This window comes from Trematomus bernacchii, unplaced genomic scaffold, assembly GCF_902827165.1.
Source record: "Trematomus bernacchii unplaced genomic scaffold, fTreBer1.1, whole genome shotgun sequence".
Taxonomy (NCBI): Eukaryota; Metazoa; Chordata; class Actinopteri; order Perciformes; family Nototheniidae; genus Trematomus; species Trematomus bernacchii.
In genome coordinates this window covers 18,414,686-18,424,523 of record NW_022987720.1, presented here as the reverse complement: position 1 = coordinate 18,424,523, position 9,838 = coordinate 18,414,686, and positions in this window count along the sequence as shown.

Sequence of the window (9,838 nt, the reverse complement as noted above, 5' to 3'; positions counted from 1 at the left end):
TCATAAATGTGTTGCAGCCAAAAATATTTGACATGGTTTATACCACGCAGCCATTTTATTTTGTTTTATAGTTGTTTTTTCTGGAAATACTTATTGGAGGCTCCCTAATAGCTGCCACTTACAATATATTTGTTATGTTATGTTTGTTTTTATAATAAAAAATAAAGAAGATCATATTCCTAATTTACGTCTAATTTGGTTATTTCTTTACATAACGTGCATTTAACGAGGCCCAATATTTTATGCAAAATAATATATATGCAAGGCTATTAATGCCCTTGACATAAAAATTGTTAAATTGCCAAATGTCCTCCTGTATTAATGAGCCCTGTTATACGTACGTTTTTGACATAGTACTCTTCAGTAATTGGTGTTTATATATTTTTTTGAGGGGTATAATATTTATATATGACATGATCTCCCTCCCTCCCTCAACATAGGCCAATACAAAATAAATTCGGAATATTTCTAAAGCTTGCACACAATAACGTCAAGCCAAATTTAATGGATTTTATTGCATCCACTCAGTGTGACCATAATCATTTGCCACAGCTGACACTATTTTCACTGTGCACTGCCCTGCTGTGTGAGATTGTACTAAAGGTCGGCTGCTTTGCTTGAATACTAACTTGTATTTTAGCAGAAGGTGTTGGAATTTCATCTCAGTGGGCTCCTCTTGAGTGAGTGCATGCAATGTGAAATAGTCAAAGAGGTTTCAAAGAGGTTAGCTCTACGTGCATGAACACACACACACACACACACACACACACACACCTACACGCGCACACACACGCACACACACACACACACACACACACACACACACACAGACGAGAGATAATTAATGCGGAGTGAGTGATTTCTTAAGAAAAATACCAGTTTTACGACGAGGATTGTCCTTGGTCAATGGAGCGTTGATGATTGACAGTGTGTGCCTCCCACCCACGTCTACGAGAAAGGGCCCTTGGACATTAAGGATGGACAAACTGATTGTCTATACGCTTTTATTTCCCCACATAAAATACAATAAAAGCACATTGGATCAAATGAAAATTTAGACACAGAATTACTTCTCTGAAAATATTTCTTTAGGGTAAATTCAAAACAACGCTTTAATTTACCTCGAGATTAAAGTTGTATGGGCATCTTAAAATAGATGGTCTTCCTAATATAGCCATTTAAATGAAAATCTCACTGCAAGAACTGTTTAAAAATGAATTGAATCATCCCAAATAAGTGAACAGGCCTAAATGACTTGGGATCGTTTTTTATGCGTTTCATTTGGTCATGTTACAAGTCATGCAACCGAAATAATTTGGGTGAATTGACAACCAATAGCCTTTGACGTGTGTGTGTGTGTGTGTGTGTGTGTGTGTGTGTGTGCGTGTGCGTGTGTGTCTGTGTGTGCGTGTGTGTTTGGCTTTGTGTGAGTATAGGAGCAGTCGCAAGTGCCTGTATGTGTATCTGATTGGATATCAGCAATATATTAATTAGGATGAAATTAATCTCACATGGACAGGTTTATTTAAAGCTCATAACATTTAGCAACTGCTCGAATATCGAGAGCAGTACTGAAAATATAAATCAGGATAAATTAAATAAAAATAGGCAATTGTTTAATGTTTATCATAGGTGACGTGGCATAGGCCTACTCAAGGTGGAAATAGGCACATCATCTAAATGTGTGTGTGTCTGTGTATGTGTGTGTGTCCATTGATCCCAAAACGCTTTAAAGGGGGACCCCAATTTCACAGTAATTATTAATGTGTGTATTGGTTCGTTTTTTTTTTTGTTTTTTTTTCTAGTCTCAGATTACCAAGCACAAACGTGTTTAATTTTTTTTTAGCAAAAGGCCAATCAATTTTAAACCAGATCTCGTTCATTCAGACTTCCTCTGACTGACAACCAAAAATCATTGGAAGAATGAGTGCGTAAGACGGTAAACACAGCCAATGCAAAACAACTGCTTATAGTATAGAGCACAAAACAAAATAAATAAAAAATCTATATAATGAATATAATTATATTTATTTATTAAAAAATGCACATGTCCATGATTGTTTATGCCAAATGTCTATTTTCTTAAATAAATAAAAAAGTATCCTTTCCACACAGTGATTTTGATAATGAAACATGCATTGTATTTGTCTATACAAATGGAAGATCTAGACTAGCACTAGTCTACAACTCTGTGACATCCCCTTCTTTACATTTAAGTTCATCAACCCAGGGAACCTGACATTGTATTTTTAACCCCCCCCCTCCATTAGTTGGGATTAGATGAGGCCAGGACTGTTCCCCTGCAGCCCTGCGGGCCCTCAGTGGAAATTAAAACATTGCAAAGTTCATCACCAGTTGGAGGCTGCAAGTGCAATTCCATGCTAACAGCAATACACTTTTCAGAATAAAACCCATAAATGTGCTATTAAACCTCACACTTACAGATATAAATACTCTTATTAATCAATTTGTATTTTGTCTGTATGGGATGTGGACATCAACATATTTGTATACTTTCGAATACCACTGCACTGACAATATAATATTTAATATGAATATAAATTGAATTAGTTGACTCTTTGTTTCAATAATCTCATTGATCATTTCTTCAGAATGTCCCACACAATATGTCATCATGTTCCTTGACCAGGTCTTGTGATCATGGATATCTAAAACAGCTGTTTAGGGCTTAACAACGCACAAGAGCAACATTGTGCCTCCATTATTAAACTCACCAGCCATGTTGTTACCCAACATCTGCAGTGAAGGGTGCTGGTGGACACTGGGGGGATGCATGATGCTCCCATGGTCATGTGACCAAGATGGCTGTTGTCACTAAAAAGCTCTTGTTTGAGAGAAGAAAAGGGGGTTTGTGGTGTGATTGATTCTCCCCCAGCTGCAGGTTGGTGGAGGCATCACATGGCTAAACTAGGCAGAGATCAGTTCAAGTTCACAGACATAGGCCTGGTATCTCCCACTCCCAGGTTTTCTTTCTTTTTCATTTAGAGATCCCCCAGCATTCATTTTACACACTTAACGCTCCCTTTCTCTCTTTCTGCTACGACCCCCTTAATGCTTGTTAAGGCTGATTTATTAAGATATTCTGATTTCTCTTGCCAGTTTGATAGAGAAACACCACAGGAATTCTGTTAAGATTGACATGGTGCAAATCAAGGCTATGTCCTGCTTATGCTATAGGGATATGAGAGAGATTGTGTTATGCAGAAGCGCCTGCTTCAAGTTGACTTGTAACAAACTGATCAAATCCTCTGGAGACTGATTTGTGAATCACAGCTAAAATTCCCTTAAATTTGTATAATGGATTTTTGCCTACAAAGTCATATTACTGGATAATTTTTGCAAAGCATTATTACATGTCCACATATCTCTTGGAATGAAATGGAGACATAAACTGTAATCAGCTATTAAAGCTTGGTGTACACTTGACCAAACATTGCTAACATTTGAACTTTTTCACCACACTTTTGCAATGTGACCAAGACATGTAACAATCACTAATGTGAACCTCAGAGTAGGAAAACTTGACAGCAAGGCAACCAGAAAATGAACCCAGGGTAAAGCCATGGCAGCAGCATCTAATCATCCACCTCTCTGTTAACTGAATCAAGAAGGGGCTGAGACCAGGCCCACCAGTTACTGATGAATGATCAATAGGGGTTCAGTGATTCAGGCCTTGCAGCACAGCAGGCAACAGCCTCTGAATGTTATCTGCTGTAACAAAAACAACAAAAACAGACATGTACTGAAGTTAGAGTATGTTATAATGGCTTCTGATAACGAGCAACTAAACGAAACCAAGCATTCTTCACAGTTATCTGATGTGCATTGATGGAAGTAATAGCTAAACTGTACAGCTGTCTGCTTCCATGCCATGCTTTTTATTCTCTCTCTGCCTCTCCCTGTGTCTGTGCCTGCTGCCATAAATCCAGCTCAGTCATCTTACCAACAAATCAGTTTATATGACATGTATATGCTTTTTACATGAAGCGTCCAATTAAATATGTCCTCTGCAAGGCCTAAACCCGTTTTCCTGCCTGCCATTGTGCCCCCCCCCTATAGCAGATGGCCCCCCTGTCATATTAATTTCACTTCCCAATGGCTGATTGTGGTTCTGACATAAAAGTGATGAGCTGTATTTCAGTGTCCTGGCTGATACGACTCCCAAAGATAGGAAGGCCTTTTTATGGATCTTCAAATATGCAGTTATCGCTCTGGCTGCCCACCTGACAAGCCTGCAACGTGTGCCAAAGATAAAGTTTAACAATGCCAGATAATTGCAACAATGTCAAAGTGGAGAAAAGAAGAAATGGCAGTGAGCACTCTGGGTTCAATGAGCAACATGTGCTCTAAAACCCTACAGGTAGAAGAGGTGGGAATATGCACTAGGGAACTTTCAACCATTAACTAACAGAAAAACGTTAATTAACAGTAATATCTGAAAATGTAAGAACAAAAGAAAGATACATCTTTTTTGATAGTGCACACTGCAATTCGGACTCCTTCAGGTCAGACAGCAGTAGGTTGTCACATTTGATTAAGGATCAATTTAGCTACATTTAAGAGTTCTCTTATTATCCTGTGCCTTCAGTGTACATGCAAATATATATTTTCCATGTCCTTTCTTTTTTACACGAGATTCCAAAAATAATAATATAATCTTTGTTGTCCAAAATGAAGGTAAGCATGTTTCTGCGCGTACAGTACATGTGTGGACATGCACCAATTGACACAGATTTAGCCAAAGATATGAGTTAATATTATTGTTTTAGAGAATAAGACCAGAGAAACATGTTATTTAGTTCTTAGGAGGACATGACACATGGCCTGGGCCAGAGGATAGAATAATGTGTGGCAGAGTGAATGGCTGCACATGCTCATTAGTATCATTAATCACAGGGGACAGTGATTCCTAATGATAGAGAGAGGAGGGACTTCACAGAGAAAGGAGGGGGAAGGATATGACATAGATGAAGGATTCCTCTAGAATATTAACATTTGGAAAATATATGTTGCTTTCAAATTCATTTAAATGTATCTATTTTGGGCACCCCTGGGTCTGGCAACATCGCAGGGATGCCCGAAACAAAAGGAACATTGTAATTAATATCAGGCTTAATTGTCACTCTAAATTGTCTTATAATTCTAATTTAATGTGACATTCTCACTCAGAGTGTGAGGGAAAATTAGGCATAGCCAGTTTCCCTTGTGGGGAAAAAAGGATCTCTGTGGGGATCAAATGGATGTGTGACATTTTCTCACAGACCTTTGATTGTGAATTGAAGGATTCCTCTTATGGGGCTGCTTAGTCGCCGGTTGCCCACCATAGCATGCAGCTAATGGGCTAAGCTGAGCCTTGAACCAGATCTCAGGGCGGAGAGTGTTGGGTGGAGCTCCCCGACTTCTCTGCAGCCTGTTCGGTGGGAGCAAGAGGCCCTGAGCTTGGCCGTCCCTCTGCAGCAGCGGAGGCTCCAGGGATAGTCGTGCATGGCGAGGGCAGGCTGTTTGATCAGCACATATTTTTAATTGGCTCCGGGCACCCTGGAGTGTAAGCATTGCCACAGAGTAGACTCCTATTGCACCTTTCCTAATTAAAATCATTACAAATTCCAGGCGCATCATAAAGGATTAAATTAGACTGTGTGTGTGGGTGAGTGTGTGTGTGGGTGAGTGTGTGTGTGTGTGTGTGTGTGTGTGTGTGTGTGTGTGTGTGTGTGTGTGTGTGTGTGTGTGTGTGTGTGTGTGTGTGTGTGTGTGTGTGTGTGTGTGTGTGTGTGTTGTATCCATTGGTGTGCCTGTGAACGGGTGCCTTGTCTCCTTGATAGCTAACACGTATAGCTTAATTGTTTTTCTTCTCAGTAATAGTAAATTAGGGAGGGCTGGCTGAAATCCTGGTCCACTAATCAAATTACATGAAGGAGAATCTGTAAATATGCAAGAATAAGTCTCTATATGTCTTTCGGGGTAACTGAAATTAAATATGAGCACCCAAAACGTCTACTTGGTGAAGTGTTTAACCTGCAATATTAGGTATTTTATTGAATATTCACATCTGTCCTGCTGTGTGAAGAGGGCCCAACAAGAGCTGTTTGTCTTGTTTGAAATAATTGATGTCAGACAAACTGTGTAACTCCTTGGAGAATTACCTTGGAGGCATGAAAACAAATGGTCTCAAGAAAACTTGTATTTAAATGTATTGTATGTTTTATTCATCATTTATTTGAAGGAAACTAAGATTTCGGTGTCTTATATCAGTTTATAGATTATGAAGATCTTTTATTAAAGCAGCGCTCTTGCTCCTATACTGCTTTAGGGTTCTTGGGAAGGAGTGGCTTCAGTACCCTAAACAAAGGAGGCCTAAATCCCTTAAATATCTACCAGTGCCACTTTGCCCTGAGGGAGCATTGAAACAAGGGAGTGTTTCTTTGGTCTGATATTGGAAGCTAGAGTTCATGAAGGCAAAATGTAAGCGATGACTATAAGGATTTTAAGAGCTAGCTCAGTTGGAAAATATGCGCCTAAAGCCTCGAGACACACCCTGACACAAACATTAAAATCATATGACATAGGCTATGACAGAGAAAATTACTACAATTTATAAAGGTAATAACCATGTCTGATGAAAGCTAACAACGAATATCTCATTCATGAGCCATTATGAGAAACTCTACAGCGTTTAGGGACTGTGTTGGACCAATGCCTTGCTTAGAACGTCAATTGTAACCGATAGTTTTGGCGATCAAGATTGATTATGTCTCTGAAGGAACACAGTGAGACTTCTGTTCCCATCAACAACCAGAAAAACCACAGCAACTCATATAATAGTTAATGGACAGCATTGTTCACTAGTGAATGGACATGTTATGGGTAGGCAGACACAACAATGGACAGTATAAAGACGTCACAAGGTTTACTGTAACTCTTGTGGTTGCAGATGTGAGGACTAAAGTAGTCACAGATTGAATTGTGTAAACAGCGATAACCTACAATGTTTTTAATTGTCAAAACTGGAAGAAAAAGTGGGACGCAGATGTAAGAAATGTGAAAATTACAAGTCTATATAAATGTTCTTTTTGTCCGGCCAAAGTTTCTTCAGTTACTTCAGTTCCACAACATTGCTTAAAACCCAAAACCAAACCAAAAAGTTGGTTATTCAAAGCCAATGTTAGGACTCAACTTTCTTAAGAAAATGAAAAACACAACCACATATTTTGGAGGGCTCTATTTGTGGAATATGAACGCTTAGTTCCTATTGACTCAAGAGGGACAGACAACAGAGAGACGTGACAGTGGAAAGAAAGTGAAAAATTGATCGGAAAGATGAGTGAGGGTGGGGTGTCTCTTCAACCATCGCCGCTTCCTGTCCGGAAAAGTCCATTCATCATTTTCACGTCTTTGTGTCATGGCTTACTTTGGCAATAGCCAGAAGTGTGGCAATGATGACACAGAGGATTGATGAGGTGCAGGCGGGGGTGGCTGGCAGGGGTCTGGGGGGGGAGATGGTCAAACCAGATGTGTTTTGAGGTGGGGCTTGAATGGACCACGAGGGGAGATCTGATGAAGGTCATGATGTTACCCACTGCCCCCATTAACCATATTTGCAAAAACACATGAATGTAGGCCATGTTTAAAGCCTGGACTATTCGTGTGTATATTCAAATAAATCCTCCAAAACACAATTTTCCATATGTCAGAACCAACCGGTGTATAGTAATATTGTGGTCACCCAAATGCAAGAATGAATGACACTACCATGAAAAAAAAATGAAAATAAAACATGGCCTATTTTAATTAAATAATGTCCAGACCAAAAATAGGAATAGTGGAAATGCCACTACGAGTTCCTCGTTGGGAGTAGTTTGATACCTATCATGTTTGTAGGTAAATATGAATCTGATGCCAGCAGCTGGTTAGTTTATCTCAGCAGAAGACTAGAAAAGTTGCAACATCTGACCTGTCCAAAAGGGAAAATAATCTGCCTACCAGCCCTTTAGAGCTCATTGCTAACACATTATTTAGTTTGTTTTATCCATATACAACGGGGTGGTAAAAGTCTTGGTCCTAAGCTAGCTACTTGGCTGCTTGCTTTAGCCTGTTTATTAAACATACATGATTATGGTCACTGTTAAACTAACATCTTCCTCAGCAAGAAATAAAGCAAGCACCTCTTTAAATGTCAAACTATTTCTTTTACGACCTGTAACGTTCAAATAAGCACATTGTCTGTGATTTCATGCTAAACATGCTAATGAAAACTTATAAGCAACAGAGTTATCCATTTCTATTTTTCATTCTCGTTGTTTGTTTGTACTGAATCTTTTTATATTAAAAAAATAACAAAACACCTGCAGTCTGACATCAGATCATTTTGATAATGTTTAGCCCTTTTTTAGTTATCAGGTGCCATGCTTTGCTTTGAAAACCTAAAATAGCTCACTGTCAAATCTTATTCACTGACAGATGCGTCTTATTACCCTTTAAACTAACTTCCCACACCTTTGTAAAGGCATGTCAAATGCTAATTAATGAATAATTCTGGCCCAGATGTCACACTCTACATACATTTTTTGTTAAATGTAATGAAAACCGTAACATTTTAAACTTAACTCAGCTCTTCTCTGTTGTACAGCATATGAATGCTCACAGGTCCACATTAGCAGACACAGTGATACATGAGAGGGTTTAGTTGGACTCCCCCTAGTGGTTAAATATTACACTACTGGAAAAAGACCACAATCTGCCAGACAGATAGGAATAAATGGAAATGTGAAGAGGTAACCGAACTCAAGCTGAATTAAATTAAAGCCAGGAGAATTATCAAAAGGTGTTCTCTCTTCCTCCCCTCTCTCTGACTTCACTGGTGTATCCCCTGCTGGCATCAGGCACACTCCGCAGAGCGTGGTTCTCCCAACTCAGTAGCTGATCAGAACCAGGTGGGAAGGCCTCCATGTGCTTTCCATTTGTGCAGGATGTAAATGGATTCAATTAGATCCAAATGCACAACCTGTCAGCCAGGGGGAAGTGGCAGACTTTCAAAGGCCATTAGATTATGGACAGGATTTGGAATAAAAACTTCACTGGCCCGGGATTGTGCCATTAAATTGGTTGATGTGAAACTATTGAAGTGATTTGAGCTTGCATGCTGACTGTGCGCTATTCATGTGGGTGCATATTCTGTCACACACCCCCTCCCAAATTATCATTAACACCCTTACCCGTCTTTCACTCTCCTTATTTCCTTCATGCACATACAAATGAAAACACACAAACGGCATACATAAAAGCTATAGTATAACCTCAGACATATTGGCAGTGGCCTCACAAACTTTCCTGTATTCCAAACAGTAGCTCTTAAAGTCAAATGCCTCCATCAGTCATGGCTGTTAAGAAGCCCAGCAATAAAAATTAAATACTTCCAGCAAACTGACCGACTGTAACACTCCTATGTTTTGGTTGGCTGGAAAAATGAGATGTCTATTCTTAACATTCGGTTTCACTCACCAGTCTCTGTAAACATGTAAAATATGTCAGGATTTAAACCTGTTCAAGGAAAAAACGAGTCATTGATGTATCCTTTAAACTGTGATGCATTTTCACACTGTTAAGGAAACTTTGCGTAAATGTTTATCACCAGTCCAAGCAGATGTGTCAACTAAAGACCAGTCTCACTCATCATGATTTGAAACGGGGGGAGGGGCCTTTGAGTTGATACCAAACGACTAGATTTAGGGGATAGTCAGGAACGAGGGTTCAGTTGACCTATGAGTTTATTGCAGAGTGCCTTTACCTTACAGGCCTGATATAGAAGTGAATCAATGGG